The sequence below is a fragment of the Lepisosteus platostomus genome, chromosome 11 (genome assembly GCF_059453375.1).
Source record: "Lepisosteus platostomus isolate fLepPlt1 chromosome 11, fLepPlt1.hap1, whole genome shotgun sequence".
Lineage (NCBI taxonomy): Eukaryota > Metazoa > Chordata > Actinopteri > Semionotiformes > Lepisosteidae > Lepisosteus > Lepisosteus platostomus.
This window is the reverse complement of record NC_142621.1, coordinates 6811664-6836939: the sequence shown is the minus strand read 5'-3', so window position 1 is coordinate 6836939 and position 25276 is coordinate 6811664. Positions and strand designations below refer to the sequence as shown.

Below are 25276 nucleotides of genomic sequence, written 5' to 3'. Positions count from 1 at the left end.
AAAAATCAGTGACAGATCCAAGGAAAAGTGCAAATCATTTCACTATTACATAACACATTGTAAAGAACTTGTCAACATTTTATAAATAGGCTTAAGACTCATTCTTCTGAAACCATCTTTCCAATTAGAGATAAACCTGTCAAAGCGTAATGTAATTCAGTTTAACCATTTTCCTGTGCATTTAAAACTACTGCCATTGTAATATATTTTATGACGTCCTGTCAGTTTCTCACATATTGTTTTGCACATCACATTTCCTTCCTTCAATTGCGGTCTTTTTAAATAGTTTTGCACATTCATTTTTAGATTATTAACTTTATGATGCTATGTTGTACAGAATGAAGTCTAATCACAATCAGCTAGTAGCTCTTAAACTAAAACTCTTTTTTTTTAAAAGTCTGATCCTCATGAATGCTTCCTTTCCTCCACCGCACAAAGAAAAAAAGAAAATGAGATGTAAGCCATACCGCATTGGTGAGTCTGGAGCTGTGTGACACCATAGATATGTGCATATAATGGACACTTTTAATCCAGTGCTAATCATCATTCATTATTCGTTGGTGTCAGAGGGGCTTTACTCTTACTGAGCTGAACTCCTAAGGAGTCAGTGGTTAATAAATTAGTGTTAACATCTTCATAAAAAAGGTCTGTAGCTGACTGTCCAAGTTTCACATTAAAAAACAAGATCAGTGCACACGAAGTTTTAAATTACGTAGTTTAGTGTCTTTCCATTGGTGCTTACTGTTCGTGGAACATCATGGCTCAGATGTCAATGGTTCAAATGTGATTTTTTTTTCTTCTGAGTCTCTAGTCTTCTGGTGCCTAAGAGCATTGTCATTCACTGCATAATTGAAAACTTACAATGGTCAAGATTGTACTCAGAGATCATCACATTCAGATACTGGAGTTAACAGAACATACTGTAAAATGGTTACTATTCCTCTCTTAATTATTTTTCTTAGTATAATTTTTAAATATCGTTGATCAATACGGAACAAAAACTAAATAGTAGCCACAGTGAAATACTGTTGAACTTTTTATTTTCAGATCTGGAAGGTACTGTAGGCTGAGAAGCAAAAGTAATCATATTAGATATATTACTAGTAAAATAATCATATTAGATATATTACTGGTAATATACCTAATATGATTATTTTTGCTTCTCAGCCTACAGTACCTTCCAGATCTGCAAATAATAAGTTCTACAGTATTTCACTGTGGCTTTTGACTCCTATATTACTAGTAATATTACTGACATTAATATGTTTCTGTGTCATGGGAGGGTCATTATCCTAACTCTATGAATTCAATATTTTCGAGTGCCATGCTCCACTTCATAACAGACCAACTCCCTGCTGGAGTGCAGCTCATTTATAGAATGGATGGGAAATTATTTAACCTCCAATGACTCTGGAGCAAAGCTTAATCCAGCTCATTGCTGATGATGTTGCAGTATTTGCCTTAACAGAAATGAATCTTCAGACAATTGTCACCATATTTATTGGGGCGTTTGTGAAAACAGAACTTACTTTTTACATTCAGAAGACCAAAAATCCTCTTCTGCAATTTCTAAATGTACACACCCCAGTCCATCAATTTGGATTCATGATAAATGATTGAAGAATGGAGAGCACTTTCCATACCTTGGGAGTCATCTTTCACAGAAGGCTGACAATAAAATCCAGCAATGCCAGGAGACCAGTCTTTGGCAACATGAGGAAGCAGGTGATTGAAGATCATAACATCAAACCTGAAACCCAATTGGTCCACCGGATGGTCATTGTTTCTATGTTACTGCACAGGGAATCTTAAAAGGATTGTCATTGTATCAATAATGTTGTTGGGAACAGACACACCAACTACAGTATTCTCAGCCAGGCAGGCACCACAAGCATTGAAGCTGTAATTATCTACCAGCAGACCCGCTGGGTTGGTCATGTTGCTAGATTTCAGACTCCAGGATGCCAGAGAAGGTTACGTTATCCCACCTTAACCAAGGCAATGGAGGTTAGAAGGACTGTTTCAATGATAAGCAAACTTCAAAATCAATATCAATTCCTGGGAAATTATGGTCCTTGATTGATGCAGATGGAAGTTGAAAATCTGGGAAGAAGCCTAGAAGGAGACTCAAAAATGCAGAATGAGGGAGCAAACTGAGAGCATCAAAGACAGCTGACAATGACTGGATTGTGCAGTATCCAACCAGACATCTCCTAAGATAACAACTGCTCAGCCTGACAGACACTGTGCAGATTCCATATTGGCCTTATCAGTCACCTGAGAGAAGACTATCATCCCTGACTGCAAGGGTAGGCCAATGAATGAATATGGTATAAAGTAACCACAATGAAATATAAATGATTATCTTAGTGTCCATCAGTTTATCGATCCTACAGATTGATACAGTATTTATTTATCATCAGAACAATTCTGAATAAGATTTATGATGTTAGTGGGAAACATATATAAGGACAGTCACACAATCCAGCAAACACTTTCTAATTTAAATGTCATACCCTTTTAACAAAATATCCAAAGAACTGTAAGCAAAAATTCACAAAACAACAATTCACAACAACAAAACTGTTCATTTCCATGCCTGTTGGAGCCCGACCTTGTCAGATCTCTGAATCTCAACAAGCCTACTTCTGATCAATATGGGCAAGGAGGATGGTGCAATAAGTAGGTGGTACTCTTTTCCCTGAACAAGAATTTTCAAATCAATTCCCCAGCATGGTGACTAGGGGCTCTATAGGAGGTGCTGATCTTATAAATTGTTTAGTCAGACTAAGATTTTTCATGATGGTGTCCAGGCCAAAATCTACTTTGGCCATAGACAGTTGGCCTACCTGAAGTTCCCCTTTAATTCACCTGATGAAGCAAATTCTAACTACTACCACCTCTACAAATCCATTTAGCTGTCTGACATTCTGGTGGGTACTAAACGTCAGCAGTGGACGAAGAGAATCCCCTCCTATACAGTATGTCTACTGTAGTGTAGTACTTTGCGAAAAGCACTATTTAAAAGCTTGGAATTATTAAGATGAAGATGTTTGTTTTGTTCATCTACCACCAGGGTCCCAGCATGGGACAACAGTCTTGATTACCCCCAAACGGCACACCTGCAGGGGACGTTCCGCCTGCTTTTTCACCTGCACTGCCTGTCATATTACTTAAAATCCCAAGACATTTTAGCAGGTCAATTTGAGCTGAAAGCTTGCTCATGCTTAAAATGAATCAAACCCTCCTGGAGGAAGATAGTAAAAAACTGTGATTTCTGAAAGGCAGGTGTTTCCATTACTTTTTTTTTTAAACTAGGTCCTCTGAAGTACTTTCAACTGAAAGGAGTAAGTCAGCTTTTTTCACATTTTCATCCACATGTAAACCAGCAGGCTCCTTTTTTATTTGTATTTGTAAGAGTCATACTGTACACAGTGTTAAGATACAAAGATTGCATTAAATAACGTTTGGTCCAATTTAAACAACTTTAAAGAACCCACAAATAGTCCTGATTGTGTGAATATGTATTCAAATGTTTTCAAGTGCACAAATAAAGTTGTCCCTGAGCCCTGCGATTTTAATGCACATGCCTTATATCAATAAAGTAAAGATAATGTACGGTACAGGTTTGCATAGAAATTTCCCAGTTCTGCTGTATACAAAAACCCATGGATGTACTGTATATAGAGATTTCTACAGAGACCTCTTATTTTCAGGAGGGGGTTCATGTAAAGAAATGTACTGCAGGACAAAAAATAAAGAGATTTTCTAGAATAACAGAGCTAGTAAATGCTGTGTGGATACTCTCTCAGTGCTGACAATTCCCTTAAACATTATTAACATAGCACTGATACTCTTTATAATCTTTATTTAATCATTTACCAGATTCATTCTACTGAATTAACACCCACAGGGGTGGGAGTTGGTGTTAAGCCAAAAACGGGGTGCAAGCAGTATTTTTAAGCTCGGTGACTCAGTGTGCTGTTAAGAGAGCTTCTTTTTGTTCTTTTTCCTAATGTGTTACTTTGATACTCCAGTTAACTCTCACAGTCTCTGCTTCTTATTTCCTAAATGCATTTGCAGAATGCAGAAGACAACTACAATATAAACAGTGATTCTACAAAAAAAACTTTCAAAACCTGTAGTCAATTGAATGTTGACATACAACTTACAGTAACTTAATAATATATTTATACATTGAAAACAAAGCATTTATGTAAATTTACAGAACATCAAAAGAAACCTACCACTTATAAGTACAGTATAGCTAATTCACTATGTTATTATCAGAAAAATCACCCTTTTAGGATGTACCTTGGCATTTTATTCAACAGACATACTGAATGATAGATTAATTCATTGTGCTGATCAAAAAGGTTGATGAGCAGGAGATTAGAGTGGTATTTTTCATAACACATTTGTGACCAGTACTGTAAGAAATACAGGATGGAAGCCTGCACCATAAACTTTGCACCACGTAGCAGATTCTGTCTTGTGGGTTTCTGACCTATTAATCTCACACAACATTGTCAAGCATGTTCCTCTTCACTTGTCTCTGAGCCCTAGATGTTAAAATGTTGTGACAACTCAATGGGACTCAGTTTTGTGAGTAGGCATAACTGTTCTCCTCTCCCAAGAATGCCATTGTTTCACAAGCAGCACAAGGATGTGTGTTGTCCTGCTGTAATGCCTTTACATCAGAAGGAGCTTATAGGAAGGGCAATGATTGGTTTGCTCAATGAAGTGCCATGCAGTCAATTTACTATTAATCGCTAAAAGTAGAGTTTTTTAGCAACTATATACTCAAGTAAAGTCTATGACTCTCGGACCTCCTCATCGATCTTGGTAAGGTGTCACAATTTGTGGTCTTCCAGATCATGGCCTGTCATTGACAGACTGTGTAATGTCTTGGCATGCTAGAAATTCCTGGCTCTGAACTCTCTAGATGGTGAGCAACAATGCAAAGTCTTAGTTCAGCTTGCAACATACTGATGATACAAAGACATTTTTATCTAGACAAGCAGGGCATATAAGGTACTCTCAGTGCTTTCTTCCTTGGCTTTACCTACACCAGGTTCGACATTCAACGGGTTAAATTACCTCATCACCTGCTCAGCTCTCTCGAGGATGAGGTGATTTCATGCTGATGAGATACAAATGATCAACTGATCATAATTATGCCAGAAACACTTGACACCAAAAAATCTATACATGTTACTCTTCTACAAACATATACAGTTTACATTTCCTTTGACAGTCTATAAACATTAATATATTTAATTAACATTTTATTTAGATAGGCTGTAAGTTTCATTTTAATAACTGAGACTGGATTTGTAACAGAAAAGGTATAAATTAAACAACAATCACGGTGAAACGTTCTTAAACTACACAGTTTTACCCTTGATTTGCAAACGAACTGTATTTTAATTTAATGCTTAATTTTACACATCATACAAATGGTTAAAGTTTGAGCATTTCTTTAATTATTAGAGTGTACAAAACCAAATCAAAGGCTTCTTTGGTTCCTCGTTCTTATAACAAGTTAGCTAAGCGTCTCCTTCCCATGTACAAAAATGTCCAGTTGTTTTTGGAAGTTTTAAATATGTCTATATTTATTTCAACAGATTAAACTCAGAAAATGTGGCTATTTTAAATTGAATAACTGTAAAAAGTCCTCTTTTCTGCTAACAAATGTCTTAACGTACAGCAGTTTTATTATTTAACAACAGTTCATCCAGTAAATTTGAGACACTGAATGCTAATCATTTTGCATATTGAATATAGACTATGGTATGTTAATGTGGACTTCCATCTTCAAAACCCAACAGTAACTCTTTTTAAATTAACCAAAATGCTAACATAGACAAAAACAAATGAAGCAGATCTCCATCAACGGTACATTCAGAAGATTTATCCAAATTTCATCTCAAAGTACTTAGTTTGGAAGTATTTAGTATTGTGCCAGAGGCAATGCTTTTATGCCAACTCCATTCATATGACTCTTCCCAAACAACAGAGGTCCCTTGGGACTGATGCAACTGACAGCAACTCAGACCCAATTTACTCCTATAGCTTTGTTAAATGGAAACGTACAGCTCAGCATCAACCAGAAGCCAGCAGCAAAGCCTTTTCGTAACAGCACTGTAACATCTACTGATCATTCAATACACCAAGCATAAACATTTGTGTGCGACAGAATTTCATATGTAGTGCTTCAAAAATAGAATTCTTACAGTTCCAAGCTTTGACGTTACTAAATTAGAATGCGAGTTTCTAGTTTTCAGATGTGAAGTAATTGTTTTTCAGCAGACTAGAAGTGCTTGGCATGCTGATGTTTCTTCACCCTGTCTTTCATGAAAAACCCTATTCGACAGGTAATTACTAAGTTTACGTTGTTAAATAGTTTTGAAATGCAAGTTGAGATCAAATGTTGGGGGTGCCATTCGTTTATCTGTGGTTTCCACTACTAATGAAATCAGAAATATGAAGAATTACATACTGCACTGTATCCCATATACAGTATAATAAAAATATCACATTTTTGTAGGGCATTTACTGTATGTGCACAATAAAGATACAGACAAATGTCTCATGCCAGTATTAGTCCTTTTTACAGCTCTGGAGATTAATTCTATTACAACAATCAGTGAGTCACATTCCTTAACTAAAACAGAAATGTGCCAAACTGAGTCACAGTTCTTATATGAACTAATCTGCTTGGGAAGCTAACTAACCCTCTCCAGTCTTTTGACAGAAACTAAACTCAAACAAGGATCTTGTGGTCTAAACTGCCGTAGGTACTGTACCTTTCTCTTTTTCCTTCAAGGAATAGATTTCAGTCTTTAGTTATATAACCCAGGACAAGAATGGATAATAGATGGTTGATAATAATAAAAGACATCAATAGTAAATACAACAGAAGAATGATAAAGTGAGTTTGATAAAGTCTTCAGCAGTATATCTTAAATTCATGACAACCCACAGAATAATGGTGCCACACAGTCTAGTTGTGATTGAGTTTGCCCAGTAAATGGGGCATTATCTGGAGCAATCGTTAGGAATGGCATACAATGAAGACTGCCTGCACAGTCTAAATTGTGCAAGTAAGTTTTTTTGGATGACTAGCAAACAGCTGCTGGGCAATTTATAGCTAAATTATATGATTTCTATGAAAGAAACTCAGTCTTTAATTATTCATTTATCCTGTTCTCCATTTTCAGCATTTATTTAAAGTGACATATCCCAGCTTTGAAATTCAATTACTGTAGCATTCATTGCCTCTTCACAGAATCCTATTTTTTCCAAAGCTATAAAAGTTTAAGTTTAGCCATCTATGGTATAGGTTGGTTTATATAATTAGTAACTATTTAACATTTAAAAAAATGTAACGTGATTATTGCAGACTACATCCATAGACCTCCAATCTGTTGAAAAGAACATTGTCAGCAACCATATGCAGATGTACAGTACATAATGCTAAACTGAAGAATTGCAAAGAGATAAACAGGCTTTGTCTGGGATCTGCGTCATCTGTAAACTGTGCTTGAGAGATTGGCGAGGCAAAACGCTCAGCGGCTGAGATGTGCAGAGAAAAACAACTCGCTTCGAGTTCCGTAATTAGGAGATATTTTTAACGAGGAAACAGAAAAGGGAAAGGCACGGGTAAAAGGACGCCAAGTGACGAAAAAATAAACAGCGAAAACTCGGAAACACGTTTAATAAAATATTCTGCGCTCCTCTACGCTATATTTGCAATATACAATACGAGCGGACGTACTGTAAATGATGATTTTTTTTGTGTTTTTTCATTCTTGTAGTCTAGGAGTAAAAACGTCATTATAAAGTACAAAAATGTATCATAATGGAATACACCCCATAAAATAAATACTGTATGAAATAGATACAGAAGTATTACTTAGTGTTTGCAAGGTTTATAGTGGGTATGTAAATAGTAGGTGTTACAGTACGTCAGACACAGGGGCTCTGAGAACGCCACTAAAACCCACACTTTATCGTGTAATTCGAAATTAATTTGTTGTAAGTATCTGATGTTGAATTATTTTAAGACTTACAGTATAGTGTGGTTTCAGAAAGTACTTTTTAAAAGATACTTTTTTAGCGAACAGCTAACCAAAAATGTTTAAAAAATGCAATATTTTCAAACTAGGTAGGAATATCTCTGCATTTGCTTTGCCACTGTACCTAGTCAGTTTTCCTTATATGGAAAATAAAAGTAAATCAACAAACAAAGCATCATTGCTTTCGTGCTTCAGCCATCATACTCTATGGCAAACAAATTAATCTTCTTTAAGTCGAAATTCTAATTTAGTGCACCAGTAATAAATGGAGAAATGAAATGTGTTGAGATCAAAGTAATTGTCCCTTTGCAAGAAAGCTTAGCATGCAGACTCACTCTTCATGTTATATTAGATTAAGAAAGAATCCAGTCTAACAAAGTTAAAATTATTCTACTGATAGATTTTGTGATTTAGAAAGCTAGCCATGTTCCTGTTACAGAGAACTTTTTTGTTTCTTGGTTTGTTAAAATGTGATATTATTGAAAATGACTAAAAGCTACTGGTTAATTTAGAACTACAGCATCACGTACTTGTGAAAACATGTCTATGCTTGAGTTTTTATCTTACTCTTGCTAATTCAAAAGTTCAAGTGGTTGTTTGGTGATCAGTGGTAACTCTCATTTCTATTTTGCAAAGAGGAAATTGGACTATTGGTTTTATTCTGTAACTCCAATATCTTCAGATTTCTTCTCTATGATTTTGTTTATCAATGCACCTACATCTACAGTATATATACTGTATATAGTTTTAGCTGTTCTTCATTTTTCTTCTTTACCCTTTTTCAATTTACAGGAAAATATACTTTGGTACTGTGCTTTCAATACTACAGTACTTTACTAAAGGGTTATTGGGTTGAGTTTGATAGACTAGTCCTATTTTCACCTCTGAAGCTCTTGTGAAGCTCTGTTATTAAATTACCTACTGTACATGATGAGCTAGAATACAGTAGTGTACAGGGTTAGCATTAACCACAGAACATTGGCCCTGGCTCCTTCACGAATCAGGACTGGATAAAACTGTTCGAAAATGGACGGATGGTTAAACTAGAATAATACACAATATACTGTATGTACAGTCTATTTGAAACACATCTTAGTGTGAAATACTAAAAAAATGAAAAATTAATGCCATTTCTTTTTCCTGCAGAAATGAGAAATTAAGCTTCCATGTTTTATATTATATGTGATTAAGGGTGCGTGGCACTGTGAAAGGTCCTTGCTAGACATTTTCACAAATTACAAGTTAAATTCTTTAAGAAAGACACTGATTTTATGCTTCTTAATGGAGATCAAACCAGGGGTCCTTAATTATGTAATCTAGAAGAGTGTTCTCAGCATTAATAGGTGGTGAAATTGACAAGGAGGGCAGCTAGGGAGCTGTCCTACTGACAAAGGACCCTGAAGCTAACAAGAAGTCCATACCTTCATATCCAGCAAGTGCATTTATTTCCCACTCAGAGGAAAGAGGTTCTATCCCTGTGTTTAGGCTGCTAAAGACTATATGCATTGTCACTATCACCAGTTTAAGTTTTAGCTGTGAAAAAGAAAGAAATCCTATCCTTCTGTGGTGCCTTTTCATTAACCCAGTGGGAAAGAAAATGTTTATGCTCTCTGATCCTGAGTATAAATTGCTGCAATTCCAGTAGTTATGTTTTCGGTTTTCTCATTTTACTGTGTGTGAACACTGTCTTATGAAAACAGTAAATTTTATGGCCATGCATAAAGGGTATAGTTATGGTCCCACATTAAAGGAGAAGATGGGAGCTTCATCACCAGAACAGCTCTACAGTCTAATTTTTATCTTAAATTAGAATCACCAATTATTAGTGCTTCCCTTTTTTAATTGTGCCTGCTTCCCTGCTCCCCAGTTTGGAATGGCCTGCTCTTAATCAGCTCAGATCACCATTCCAACTCTCTTACGAGCACTGGAGAGAGAAAGACAAAGCACACACATCCTCCAAAATGGGTGCTGTCATGCCATCTGCTTCTCTTTTTTTTTTTACATTGCATGGCTTGGGACCTTCTGTCCTGCTTTTTCATGTATCCTGAATAAATGCCAGACCTTTGTTGACATACATCTCTTGCTACTAATTTAGAAGTTAAAAAAGTGCTTCTGTGTAAAATACTTTCCTTTAAAATGTCTAGTTTCAGACTATGTGTACTGTATAGTACTATCCTACCTATCACCTATCAAGGTGATCTCCGTGCTGTCCCTTTGATCCCTGTTGAGAGGCATAAGCAATGAACATCTGCATGTCAGCAGCTGTCATGGCTATACTTGATCAGTACTGGTTTTGTTTGAGAAAAATGAGAAGTGTCACCTTAGAGAGAAGGAAGGTGTCCTTTCTACTGTGTAATGCTGGGATTTGGGGTGCTGATGGGTTGCTGGATTGCATTCAGATCCTAGCCAGGCACAATCTTTAAGCAAAATGTTTAAGACTGTTATTCCACCATGCTATTTAAGAAACCAAGCCACAGGATACCACAATAAGGCAATTTGATGTCACATAACACAGAAACGAATTTAAAAACATTTACTGTACCCTTTCATCATCATTACTCAGCTTACCACCTCAAGTTTCAGAATTCCTACCATGACACACACTCACGCAGTTCTGTGTTGTCTCTCTTTTAATTTGGTAGATGACCAAAGCTTCAGTTACCTCATTATTTATAGTGTTCATTAGAAAACAGAGAATCCATTATAGCTTATCTGTAGGAATGTCTGACTTTTGTGACCTCTCCTTCTTCACTGAGTTTGTACTGTATAACACCTTGACCATTGAGAAACTAGTGTTTAAAATTTTACAATAATTCCAGTGCTTGTCTTATCCTTTATAAAGTACATGTATAAAAATCTTTTTATGCTAGGTTGAATTCTGTTCTAAATACAGTACAGTACCAGCAATTTAAAAAAGTTAGCCTGTATGGGCTGTTTGATAAAGTAACACAATGTTTTCATTTTTGTCACCATATTGTATGCTTCACTTTCACTGTATTAATATTCATGTTTTGTCCACTCCGGTGAACAGCACAGCTTGATAAGTGTAATTCACCATAAAACGACGTAGCAAAGGTTTGAGTAATTTTGTGTGCTTTACTCAGATGACAAAGAGGGAACAATAAAAAATATTTGAGATTGCACACTAAAAGATTTTCAGAATGATCAGATCATTACATACAGTACATACTGTATCGTACGAACAAGCTTTCTTAAAAAAAAAACATACCTTTCTCCCCATTTTCAATGTAATGTGTTTGTCAGGAGATCACAATGAAAATATAAAATTTAAGCGAAAGAAATTTTCTTTGGGTTCTTTTGGTTTTCTTTTGGTTGGTTGGTTTGATCGACTTCCTTTTGGCCCAGCCTATGAGCCTGTTGTCAGCACTAAGTCCTAGGCTTGTTATAAATGAGAGAAAAAATGACCAAGACAGTGCACTGCATTTTGACTAAACATAGTACCATGTGAATTCTATTAAGATATATTGGAACACTTGTGCCTATACCATTTAATCTTCCACAGATTCTGCTTAATCCTCCTACATCTGATTTATGCCTGTAGCTGTTCAGTGAGTGGAAGTGCAAACCATTTTGCGAACCACACAACTTTGGGGACAATAGTGACTGTGAAGTTGCACACATTTTTTTTTCAAGATTAAGAAAATAAAACTCTTTCCAAAGGAGCCAGGCTACACAAAGGAATGTCTCTGGTAGCATCTTTGTGAAAGATGAGCAATTTCTTGAATCCTACTTAGACCCAAAATGCCATCATTTTATATTTTTCACTCCCAAGAGTTATGTAACTTTTTTAGTGTTGCTCAAACTCGCTTTACAGAAACAGACATAAGAAGAAATTAAGTTTCATTAATGGCATTATTTAAAATATCTGTATCTCTTCAGCAGCTTGAACCTGGGAGATCAGAGAAGGCAACACGATTTACAAACATTAAAGCAGATTCAACTACTTCCAATGGTAAATTCATACTTTTTCAATGAAATTAGACTTTAAATTGAACAAAGCTCTCAGTTTATACTTCACACTATCTGTAATCTTTACTATTAAAATTTTCTGGATCAATGTGAAACCTCTTCAGGGTCATTTATGGTTACTATTTTCATCTATAAACAATCACGATCCCTTTAAAACTGGAAGATCATCCTTTACATAATCAGATAAATCAGAACATCTGCTCAGCTTAGTATTTGCCAGATAATATTTACATACATTGTACACTCCGTCTTAGTGAAATGGTTGGTGCTGAGCAAGATTAGGTGGATGAACTGTGTTGCTTTTGTCATGCACTGTAGGTGTCCAGAAACTGAAACTGTAGGTACTAGCTTTTTTATCTGCTTCAGGAAGTCCTAGGGGAAGGGGATTGCTACTGTATGACAAAGAATAATAAATTAATAATGTGCAACTGCATAACTAAGAAATATCACAACTCATAGGAATAAACACATGCTTAGTAATGTACTATAACAGTGCTGGTAAAGAGGGATTTCACAAATGGGTAAATGTATACTCAAGAAATCATGTGGAACAATGTGAAACAGGAGAGATGTTTCTAAGGAACATAAGAATCTGATGCAAGACTGGAAAACACACACAAATATATATAGGAAAATGCCAAGGAATCTTAAAGAATTTGGGCTTTATAGAGTTTGCCTTTCAATCTACCAAGACATCTGATGGGAACCTGGTTTTCAGTCCAAGAATGGAGATCTTCTCAAGATTATAGGGATGGGAAAAGAGGTATTTTTATAATACTCAGGAGCCTCAGGTCTTTTCCACTGAAGGACATCTAATCGGTCAAGGATTTTAGTCCCAGTATGGTAGTAATCTCAGAAACAGCACAAGACTCACTGAGCCTCATTTTAACAGGAAAGTCTCAGATAAAGAAGTTAGAGTGATGACTTGGCCCCTAATCCAGAAGAGGACCCAGGGCAGTGCTTTATGTTTTAGGTATGTTGGAAGAGGCCTCAAAATGCAAAGCATGTGTCATAGAGAACAGAATGCTGGCTTGGACACTGGTTTCTTTGCTGGACTGATGTTATTTATTAATAAACCCACAATTCTAACTGCCAGCAGAAAAAAAAAACATGAGGTCCTTTTTTTGTTCATTTTTAGCACAAATTATCTTATTGAAAATGGGGATAATCGTCCTATCCAAATATGCATCTTATTTCATTTTCTGTAGATCTCTGTTGAATAAAGAGCAACATTGTCAATGAGCAAGGTCCTGCACAAGAGTATCACATTAACAGGTACAGTATGTGAGTGTTTCATTCTTAATGAATAACAGACCACTTGCATCTTATTTATACAAAATGTAATGTGACCTTAAATATGCATGTACTGTATATACTGTATTGTCTATAGAGTACAGCACCTTTAAAAACCAACCGATCCTTTTTATTATAGTATTTTCTTAACATATTCTGTGGTCAAAAGTTGATCAATAAGTAATGCATAGACCCTATAGAAATAAAAGGTCACTCAGTCTCTGTTAAATGTCAGAGGTTCTCTAAAAGTTACCATCCATCTTGTTGTATGGAGGCCAATGGTAGCATGAGTAAGGTCCATAGAAGATGATTCAAATGAATGCAGCTGAATTACAATTTTCACTGCACCATAGAGCTTTACTGTTTAGGATGAGCCTGCTGATATCTCCTCTCCTTCACTCTGAAAGCATAGCAGAAGGAAAACAGCCAGTACCATATACTTACATACTGTAAAAAGGCAGATTTTGACAAATTTAGTGTGGCATAACTGAAATCTATATTTTAGCAATACACTACTTTGTACTCATTTGCTTTTACGTTATGGAGAAATTAATCCAATTTTGAAATATGCTTTCAACTTATAGAGAGATTGATTTATATCTGTTTTAGACAGCTGTCTATTGAATCAGATGAGCCTGGTAAAGCTGTTGATAGATTCAAGTTTAAGGTGAAGGTTTAATCTCTGTTTCACCAAGCTTCGCTCCCTTGTCTAATGGGTTTCAGCCTGTGGTTCTTGATAGTTAGCCACCACACAGTGGTCAATTAAGGTGCAGTGCAGAAGCATGCTGTTGGATCTGATTGGTCTAGCTTCCACCTGCGATCATTGATGTTCAGTCAGACGTAGTCAGATCTCTGGCTGCTTTGAACTTTGCCAAAATTAATCATCCTTCTGCTGCTTTTCGCTGCAGCAAAATGAGAGTGTTTCTCATTTGAATAAAAATACAGCATGCTTAATAAACCTGTTAAACTACACAAAACATTCCCTTTATATTTCTGAGGTTTTAGAAATGCCAGTTGTCTTCATTCCTTCTAGTACTTTTCTAAATTGTATCAGAGTGTCTAGGTGGCTGGGGATTGTATGACGTTTTTTTCATACTTTTTACCCATGATTTATATACTTATATATAATTATGCTCAAAAACAAGCTAATCAAATTATATTTAGCAGTTAAAAATGGAAAGGGCAACTGCTTCATCAAGGAATATTATCATTATTAACATCTTCTTCTGAATTCATTCATGAAATTAACTAATTTATGATTCTTTAGCATTTATTCAGAATCAGTTTCTTGTCACAGCCTGTCATGTTTGGGGTTGATAACAATTATTTTCAGAGTTACATGCCAGCAAACCAGAATTCTTGCTTCATTTCACCAAAATTCCTTACCTCGGCTATTATGTAAATTTAGTCACTGACCCTGACTTTCCTTGGTGTAAATGGCATGTCTAAAAATTTTCCTAATGCTGGTTCGCCACTGTCATTTTCTCACTGTTGACTTAAACAAGCAAGTTACAAAGATATCTTCACTGGATAGAATTTTAATATGGAGCAGGACTGTTCCATGCCACTATATGTTTGAACAGCCATATTCCACTATCAGTTCCAGAGAGGAAAATATAGTCTCAATCCAGTGTTATGTTTTGATCTTCCGCTACATTTAACACAATCATTTTTTGGCCTGCTGAAATTCCAGCGTCTGTGAACATGATTTGACTTATCAATATTTCATTTATACTTTCACTGAACCTTCACTGCTCTCCCTGCTCCGCATTGTGCACCAAATTAAACATTACCCCCACTTTTGTTTTCTGTGCTTTGAAGAACAGACCTGGCACAGAACCTGTTTTGAAAAAAAGAAGGTGCTTTTATAAACAAGGCTAGATAACATCAACAACTACCTTTAAGTTTATTAAGAGGAATAACTAGATAACTGTTATCTACAGTGGTTAAATCTTCTCTGAATAGAAAAGCAATGAAGCTAGCATACCCATGCATAACAAAAACATGGCACTGAAAATTAAAATAATCATATATCTAGTATTTTGCTTGCTTTCTAAAATAGCTACTTAAAACAGAATGGAATCAAGGCACTACTATATTGGTTCTTAGGCTGCATTAATTTCTGGCCTCAAAATCTATTTCAGATCCTACGACCAATATTTGCCTCATCCAATAGTTTGCTGTGTTCTGCTCCCTCTGTGGGTAAAACAAGGGAAAGGTAGTGTCAGTCTCACTTTTGATGTATGTACCTATTATTTGTAAACTGTTAGTTGTGTTCTTTTAACATAGCAAACAAGAATCAAGTGGTGATTCATTTCAGCCACAATTTAAATAGTCTTTGTCAATAGTAATGTGCTGTAACAAGTTGCATTCTTAGGCTTGTTTTTTTTTTCCTGCAGCATGACACAGTACGTAATGATGTATGCATTTAATTAAGAAATCCATTGATGCATGAATGGACAACAGGTTAAAAGGAGGGAATTTTAGGGAGACTTTATACAAAGGGAAAAATGCAGTTCGTCATAGTCCAGCTGAACATTAATAAAAAAATATTTAATAAAAACATTCGCTGGTCTGCAATTTATCACAGACATGAATATTATGCCTGAATTTTGTTTGAAATGTCTTACAAACTGTTACACACACCTTCTTTGTAATTAGAATCTGTCTCTGTTACATACTTTTAGTTAAAAAAAAAGAAAAGAGACGGTGCTATATTTGTGTAGTAGTTTCTAACTACTGCTTAGTGGCTTTTGTGAGCTACTCACCTTTTAAATGATTTTTTTTTCAGAAAATACATCTAAATAAGCATTCACATCTTGCTAACCAAGATAGCTGTGTCAGAAAAACACCCCAGTCATTTAATAAGGAACTTAAAACACCATTTCTAGGGTATAGGGTATGTGGATTCCTTTTTTTCTCTTGATGAGAATCATCTTTGAAAGTCTTCTCTTATAAAAACAATCACGAAGTGAATGGTTAACACACACCCCTCAAAACAGTTCAGGGGATTTACGATTCACCTTCTGCTGCACTGTGTGTACGATAAAGCTTCTTGGCAAGCCAGAATCTGATTCCGAATGCACAGCTGTATGGTATACACTGTGAGCAATCTGTATCTGGTCTATTTGAAAATGCAAATCATTGTTATGAAGAGACAACAGAAATCTGGCACACAACATGTACTTGATACATATATAAAATCAAACTAATAGATTGCATCAAAGCACATTTGTACTGTATATACAACTGTGGCAGTATATACAACTGTGACAGAGAAAAATGAAACTGACAACAGTATAATAAAGTGAATTGACAAGTAGAAAATTATCAGTGGTCCTCAACTTCACAGATGCAGAAGGTAACTGATTTTAGCTAGATGAACGAAAAAACTGATTGTGTTTTTTGTTTCCTAGTTTGCTGCATAAATCAGATGATTCCCATTCCCGTTTTCTAACCAGTCTACCATATGAATCACTCGATACAGTCCTCGCAAGCCTCTATGCCTTGCTCTTTTTCTTTAGTTTCTTCGTAAAATACAGTACTTCCAGTGAACCGCTCAATTTGGAGATACGGAGACAGAACAAAATACTTTGAATTAAGATAATAAAGATCTTTACAGCTAGTGTTACTTAGGAGTATGAAAAGGAACCATTAATCCAAAATTACCTCTAAAAACGTAAGCAGACTGACTTAAAAAAAAAAGATTATTTTCTCAGGCATCCATACTAGTTCATAAGTACCAGTTACTGTACTTGCACGAAAGAGCAATAATCTAATCCCGGAAAGACCTCGAGATGACACGAGTAGAAACTCACCCTGTCTCTAATGGGTGATCCAGCGACTGTGCTAGTTGTTGGAATCCCACCAGTGTGTGCAGCTGAGGAGACCTCTTACTGAAAGCTGTCTTTTTCTCACTGTTGGAATGCAGCGAGCCCGCTCCCTTTCACCTGAGAGCGCAGCGCAGGAGGGTCTGAATCTCTGCATGTAATAATCCAGTCATTGTCATCGACCTCTAAAGCAGTGAAACCACGTAAACTAATATCCACGACTGCTGCAGTAGCTACTAAAAGTCATTGTCCTTTATGTGCGCTGAAAAGATAAAATCCTAAATTGTCTGGTAGATTCAGGTTTGTATAATTAAATGAAAGTACAAAAAAAAATCATGTAAAACCACAGAACTTCCAGTTAATATAGTTTTGATCAGTTTAGGGAACTATAAATGCAAGCCATTTAAGCTATTTAAAATATAGCTTAGTGAAGCAGGTATCCTTCAATGAAGACTAACTATCCTTCAGTGGTGGAAGGAGATATATCCGGTTAAACTGCGCTCTTGGACACTTCTCTGTGATTCCCTTTAAGCCACCTTGCCCTTTAAAAACGAAACTGCACCTGCAGCCAGAGTTAGGCAATCCACTGTGAGCTTCTTCTGTCTGCAAGGAAAAGCATGTAGCGAAACCTGTGCAAGAAACATCATTCACTGTCAAAGCCTGCACTGACGCCCGGCTTCGCCTGTCCGCGAATCACGCTCAGACACCGCTTCTCAGTGTCTTTCAGGAAAAGTGTCTCTTTCTTTTTAACAATCTACAGCCAATTGATTCTGCAAGCCACGCCTCGCTCTCTGTGGTTGGCTGCTTGTGCAGGAGAGACTGTTCTGAAGAAGCAAGGAAGGAAGGGGGAGGCAGCAGCAAATACAGAGAGTCTACGAAGCCCGGAGGGACAGGCTGGCTAATAAAAGCGAAAAGCTTCTCCTGTATTTCAGCCAGTCGTCTGCTGCAAATTTGTTGTGACTCTTGGCAAACTAAATTTGAACTGACAAAGTCCCCTTTTTTTCTTTAGGGAGAGCGATCTCTCTCTTTTAACAGTAAATAAGAAAGTCTCTATTGTCAGCCAATAATCTCTGTTACAGAATAAAATAGCTGTCTTTCAAGTCAGAAGAGACAAAGCGCTACATGATTATTTAAATATTTTTCTAAATATAAGGTTTAGTGAAGATGACATTTTATCTGCTGTGTTATTATAAGATATCAGAGCGATATATGATATAAAACGCATCACTGTCCCTCATACAATATACTGTACTGTACTGTAGGTACACAGAGGGAAAAAAAAGGCAATGAAACTGCATTCAACTAAAAATAATTTAGTCATGAAAATCATTTGGAAGTCAGCTTTTAGAATAATCTGATTTTATGTTAACAAATATGGGATTTGAGAAAGAATTAATGTTAAATGCGTTTTAATACTGAGAAGCCGTGGGCAGTATTTGCAAATCATGGGGATATTTTTGACTTACTGTGTGTATAGAAGCATTTCATAGCTTCGACAACATTTTTGGGCAGCAGAAACATATCATGAAGAAAAGGGAAAAAAATCTGTCTGACAGCAGCAGGGTGTTTATATATGCCAGACTGAATACATATCCCCTTTACGTACTATTTTTTATATAATGATTTAAGACTTAATCCCTGCTAAAAACTTATCTTTCTAGTTCAAAAGATTTTCTGGCTATATGTTTTGAAGTGCATGATAAAATAGGCATAATCACAACAGCATATTTCTGTTTAGGTTTTGGAAACCTTTCACACCTCATAACAGTTATTTCTCTCTGAAGCTGTATTGTAGCTCTTAGTGGTTCCAGCCTTTTCTCTATTCCTTATCTCATCTCCTTCACCTCAGGGCTTTTTAGTCCGCCTATTTGTCTATATTTCCCAGCAAAACACCACCTTTTCTTTCACTGTGATTTTTGTGAAGTTCAAGACTGCATCTATAACTCTTTCAGTTGTTGTTTTTTTTTACCATGACATAAAGGTGGCCATTTCTTCAAAATACCCTCCCTGCTGCTACACCCACAAAGTATTAGAGTTCTCGTTTCTTCTTTTAACCCAACCCTTGGGGTCTTCACAGAAAGTGCTTCAAACTACATATCCATCTGTTTTTTTGGAGGGGAGCCGGAGCCTAACCCAGCAAGCAAGGGGCACAAGGCAGGATACACCCTGGATGGGACACCAGTTCGTTGGATGGTGCAGACAGACACAAACATGCACACACTCACACCAGGGCCAGTTTACCAAGAAGCCAGTTAACCAACCAGTAAGTCTCTGGACTGTGTAAGAAAACCTGATCAGCTGGATGAAACCCACACAAACACAGGGAGAACATTCAAACTCCACATAGATAGCACTCCAGGTCCAGAACTAAACTGAGGGCCCCAGTGAGGCACTGTGAGGCAGCAGTGCAGTGCAGCTTCTCACTTACTGTAGATAAAGAATGAAAAATGTATTTACAATCAGGCAGGATGTACTGTACTATATGGTGTAGGTCTAAAGTTTGGCCTCTGATGGATATACTGTACATTACGGTTGTATTTTCATAACAAATGCTAAAATCCGTAACTCATTTACTGTAATACCCCTAAATAAATACATTTATTTAGTATGTAATTCTGTAGAAACATACTGTAATACTAACCTGTCCTTTGAAATGTAAGTATTTTTTAGACCAGTGATTTCTTTTCAGGCACTGACTGGCACACACTGCATGTAGCTATTTTAGTCAACAACATTGCTAGAGCAATGTGAAATGATCTGAGAAATTTGGCTCCTTGATGCTTTTGTTAAGAAATAAAAATAGGACAAATCTTGTGTATAACAAATTTCCATTGCAGGGCAAAAGTCTTACACATTTCACTTTTCTCCCTCCATATGGAAATGTTTTTTTTCCTTCTTTACCCAAAAATTCAATTCTATTGAGAATGCCTACAGAAGTTTTAGACATGTTAATAGTTAATTCTGATAGATCTGCATTTTGTAATTCAAAATGTAGCCTTTAAGCTTCATGGACATGTCGAAAAGAACAAATAATGTTAGTGAAAGGTGCTGTATAAGAATGAAATTGATTAATGAGGAACATTCCGTTTAACTCAATTATAGTTAGTTGGTAAATGTAGTTGATTAGCTTGCTACTGGCTACTTAAACATACAGTAGTTTACCTTTACATTTTTGAAGATTCTGGTCAATGTACTGTATGAAAGACTGACTAATGGCAGTCTTAGCTTTTTCTCACTGAAATAAAGCAGTATCAACAACAGTTAAAGCTTTTATAATAGTAGAAAACACTATTAGAGGTTCTGTGCAAATTGCTGATGCTGATAACATGCACATATTATAACTGGTGACTGCATCAGAGATTTCAAACATTTTTGCACAACAATGTAGTTGCTATGATCTCTTAAAATACTGTAAAAATGTCCAAGAGTTTCATGCTATATTAGCCTTTTGCTATCTTCTCAACATTTTCAAAGTCATAATAATGACGCAAAGTCAAGCAAGGCAGATAAATATGTTAATTTGCACACTGACATATGAAAGGAATTCTGTCACAACATTTCTGGTCCTCATTTGGCTTTTCCCCAGCTTCCCCCAAATTAGAAACAGTAATGACAACCGATGATCCGCAGATGGTCAAACTCCAGGGTACAAAAGCCTTCTGATCTTTCTGCATCTTGTGGCAGCATTCCTTGCACCAACAATACATTACATTGCCAGATGCTATTTACTCAGGGGGAAGATCATGCCTACCAGAGCTCCAAGGTCAAGCATGCCAGGGCATTTATGGGTAAATTATGGGTCTATTCCATGCTTTCTCTGGCTTATGGGGTGGTTAAGGTGCTTAGGAAGATATCATCCATCCAAGATACACACAGAGAGAATGATACACAAAAATCAGGCAAATCCTGAGGATACTTTGGGGCATCTGGCTTATTTCCACATTTAAAATCTCGAGTCAACTCAGCCTGGCAATAAAGATTTGAAGTGACAGTGTGAGCTGAAAAGATAGCCTTGTCTCATGTTTCTTCAGCAACAAAGGGAGCTTGGAAATTGAAATCTTATGCATTCATCATTGCCAAGCAGTAAATCCACATATAAAGATTAAATATGGCATTTAATTTTCAGTAACACTTTAAAAAAATGATGAAACCAGAGAATTACAAATTTCTGAAAGAGAGGACTTTCAAATGCTGGAAACAAGCAGAGGTTAATTATAATGTAAAATAAACCTCTGCATTGTCCTTGCAGCCAGCATGCTGATGAATTTCCGTTTTCTAGCTTGTTATGAACACCTGGGGGCTTACAAGTGGCTCTGTAGGTAAAAGTCATAGCCCAGTTGTAGGCTGTGCTCAATGATCCACACTTTGCAAGTATTAGCCTGGGATGTGTCAAAAGCCTACTATGACTGTGCATGAGCCCCACTGAGAGTTGGGTGGGATTAAGAAACCAAGGATCTTTTGACACTTGGTAACACTGTGACCCCTTTGCAGGCTCCATGGTGCTGTACAGCAAGTGTGGGGCAAATTTCAGCTTCCATATAGGGCAGTGTTGCCTGTGATGCAATAGAAGATGAGTGGCTCAAAGGTGGACAGGTCACAGGAATCTGCCTGCACTTCTTCATTGTCCCCCATGTGCAGTTCCAAAACTCAGGTGTGTATATGGTAAAAATACCCATATCAAATAATGGGGACTCCCCTCCACCACCACCAATGTGTAACCCCATCCACCAATGTGGATGATGCGACAGCCGCCATTGTGCGCCAGTATGCTCACTGCACATCAGCTATCAGCGGGGAGGAGAACAGAGTAATGACGCCAGTTCATTCATGGGGATTATCAGGAGGACATGATTGGTAAAGGCCAATGGAAATTTGGCCAAAATGCCAGAGTAACACCCCTACTCTTTTTGAGAAACACCGTGGGATTTTTAATGACCACAGAGTCAGGACCTCGGTTTTACGTCTCATCTGAAGAACGGCGTTTTTTTACAGTATAGTGTCTACTAACACCTCTTCCAGCAGCAAGCTTAATTTTTCCCAGGAGGTCTCCCATCCAGGTACTGGCCAGGCTCACACCTGCTTAGCTTCAGTGGGTTGTCTGTTGTGAGATGCAGGGCGATTTGGCTGCCGGCAATTTATATATCAAAGTTAAGTGAACATCCCTGCATTTAATTTATACAGTAAAAATAGTAAAGTCCCATACCTGAGCCACAGTGGCTCATCAGGCCAGATCTCATCCTGGTTTCTTTTACAATAAGTGGACTAGAGAACCTGTGACTCCACCACCATTACAGGTATTACTGTACATCCCAGGTATGCTGATCCACACTGACACAGCTGTAAGGAATGGAGGAACTGGGGTAAAGTACTGTACCTTGCTCAAGAGTAAAACAGTCGTGTCTGCAGCAGGGGCTTGAACCCTCAGCTGGTCAGGTACTTGTCCAAAGGCTTACTCCCTATGCTATCCTGGATTTAATGTATACAGTACCTGTGTGTATGTTAACGTACAGTAAATGTTCTTCATGAAACTCTGGAGTGTCTGCATTCATTGTTTCAAATACTGCCTATTTCAGCAAACCTAGCTCCTGAAGAGGAGCAGTTAGGACTGACGCACCCGCCGCATGTTTTACTTGTGTTCGCCTGGGTTTTTTCCAGGTGCTACAATTTCTTCCACTTTCCAATGCCATGCTGTCGGGTGTAATTACTGTAAACTGTCTACATCTGTGTTCCCTGCAAGGCACTTGTGTCCTGGGTGTCTTGTCCTCTGCTTTCCAGATAGGCTCCATTTTGCTGCAGCCCTTTCCAATTATGGAGAGATGGATATGTTCTGAAGAGACTTTAAAGAAATATGAAAGGAAATGAAAATGACATACTGTATGTGTACAAAATGGAATGACATATGTGTAAGGGCAAAAAGTAATATAACCCAGATATTACAGGCTAAAATATTACAGGTATCGCCCGCGCATTTTGAATGGCTGCATCTGTAGGTAAATCAACTATATCAGAACTGAAGTAGTTTTAATGATATATTGCATCATTAATGGACTACAGATCTTTATGCACCACTCATTTACTTTATTCCTGACTATACTACATAATTATGCAGAATACATATACAGTACCTGTAATAATCTGCAATAAGTAGGAAATTCAATAACTCTTATGTTCTTAATTTATGAAAAGTTACATTTCTTCATTACCTCTGTGACACAAATAGTTTCCCTTTCAAGTCGTATTCTCCCTCAGCGTATTCACTGTGAACACCGAGCATATAAAAGAGTGTCTTTTATGTTCATCCACAGAAATGAGTCAGCACAGACAATATAACAGTGATCCCTGCAATCTGGTGGTGGCACATTAGACCTGCCCTATTAGCATGATCTTTTGCCTCCAAGGTCCTTTTTAAAACCACCTTCAAACTTTCATTTCGTTGGTACTACAGTATGGTATTTGTGCAAAGGGGCAGCTGTCCAGCTTTTCCAAAGCTAATTTTTCATTGCCAAGAGCCAGACCGACACCATTCTGTACCATCTGCTTGCAGTTGTAGAAACAGTTACTCACATGGTTTATGGAAAGTGTTTTTGTCACACATTCCTATATGCTGTATATTCTAAAAATAATCTTCAAGCTTTATACTTCATGACATGTTAATTACCTCCGTCCACATTTAATACATTATGTTACTGAATCAATTGCTTTACAGTATCATCCTTAGAGAAATAGTCTTGTTTTATATAGCAGACCTAATTTAACAGTATGCCATCTTTCCTTTGTAATATTTAAACAGCCTCTGCAATCCTAGAACTCACAAGTGACTGATTTTATTTCAGTGGTGAAAAGTCCCACCATTTCAAACCAGTTACAGTACGTCAAAAAATAACTTGAAAATAGTGCAGCACCATGTTGTCTCTCCTTGACATGTACTGTAAATGAAAAGCTCATTAGGTACTGGTATTAAACATTTATGCATTTAAAGCATTCACGTGTTACAGGCTGAAAATCACCATCTTTGGAAGACCATCTTATTTTCAATTCTGTGCATTTCATCTATATTTTCCTTCTTTTCCTAACAGTTCAGGACCTTTAAGGTTTCAATCTGCTGCTGCAGCATACTAAAGTAGACAGCTTTGACTGTTTTCCTTGTTAATTGGCATAAAACTCACACTTTGTTGGCATTAAAGCAGAAGATATAGCCCTCCCCTTTCTTTATTTTACCTGGTAGACTAGAGAGGCCTTTCATTTTTAGCCTTTGCTGCTGCTTCACAAAATTTGCTGAGAGTTAAGAAATTACTGCAAATGATGTTTTAAACAGTCTTTAAGGAGCTTCAAAGGAGACAACAATTATTCAATGCAGTAATTTAACCATTTTGTCACGCATGCAGTAAACATGATGTATGCCAGTTTTCTTCTTCGCTTCTTTAAAAAAATATTATTTTTTTAATGCAAAGAATAAATTGTTTCTGATATTACATTACATTTCAATCACATGCTATAGCTAAATTTGTTTTAGCTCCTTTATATGATTTTAAAGTTTTTAGTCAAAGCTAATGCTTGATGCTTCATTAACAGTCATGTTAGCCTGTAGAGTTCAGCTCTGACCCTAAGGTTACTAACGTTTCTGGTCAAGAAGTAACCAGAAAGCTGTTAAGTAATAACTTGACACTCTTCATTGAGTCATTCCAAAACAGAAGAGCATTCCTGGGAAGGTCCAGACAGTGATGCTATGACTTTCATTCTTAGAGACCCATGTTCAATTACAGCGTGGGTCACAAGTGAAATGAATTTCGTGGCCTCTAATAACAAAACCACTATACAGTTTAGTAAAGCTCCCTTTTTCCTGCTTGGAGGAGACTCAAGACTACACAGAGAATGCATTCTTTGCCTCAGACTTTGAATTCATTGGTCCAACACCTGCCTTTTTAGTGTGCCAGGCTGTAACTAAATGTATTTAATCTTTTAGGAGGAACAGATTACAGAGCCCATGCCGTTTGATCCAATAAAGTTTTTTATTTGTTTGTTTGATGATTAGTTGAATAGACAATTCTAATAATATTTCTTAATCCAACATACCAGATCTCC

The 25276-nt window shown here is 36.8% G+C and overlaps 1 protein-coding gene across 1 annotated transcript in view; it reads right to left on the bottom strand.

Moving 5' to 3' along the window:
- brinp2 (BMP/retinoic acid inducible neural specific 2) overlaps nt 1-17913 on the bottom strand; it is a 265854-nt gene extending 247941 nt beyond the window's left edge. Inside the window, exon 1 of the mRNA XM_088598149.1 lies at nt 17183-17913. The gene's annotated coding sequence lies outside the window, so the exon portion shown is untranslated. The remainder of the gene's footprint in view (nt 1-17182) is intronic.
- Nucleotides 17914-25276: the final 7363 nt, after the last annotated feature.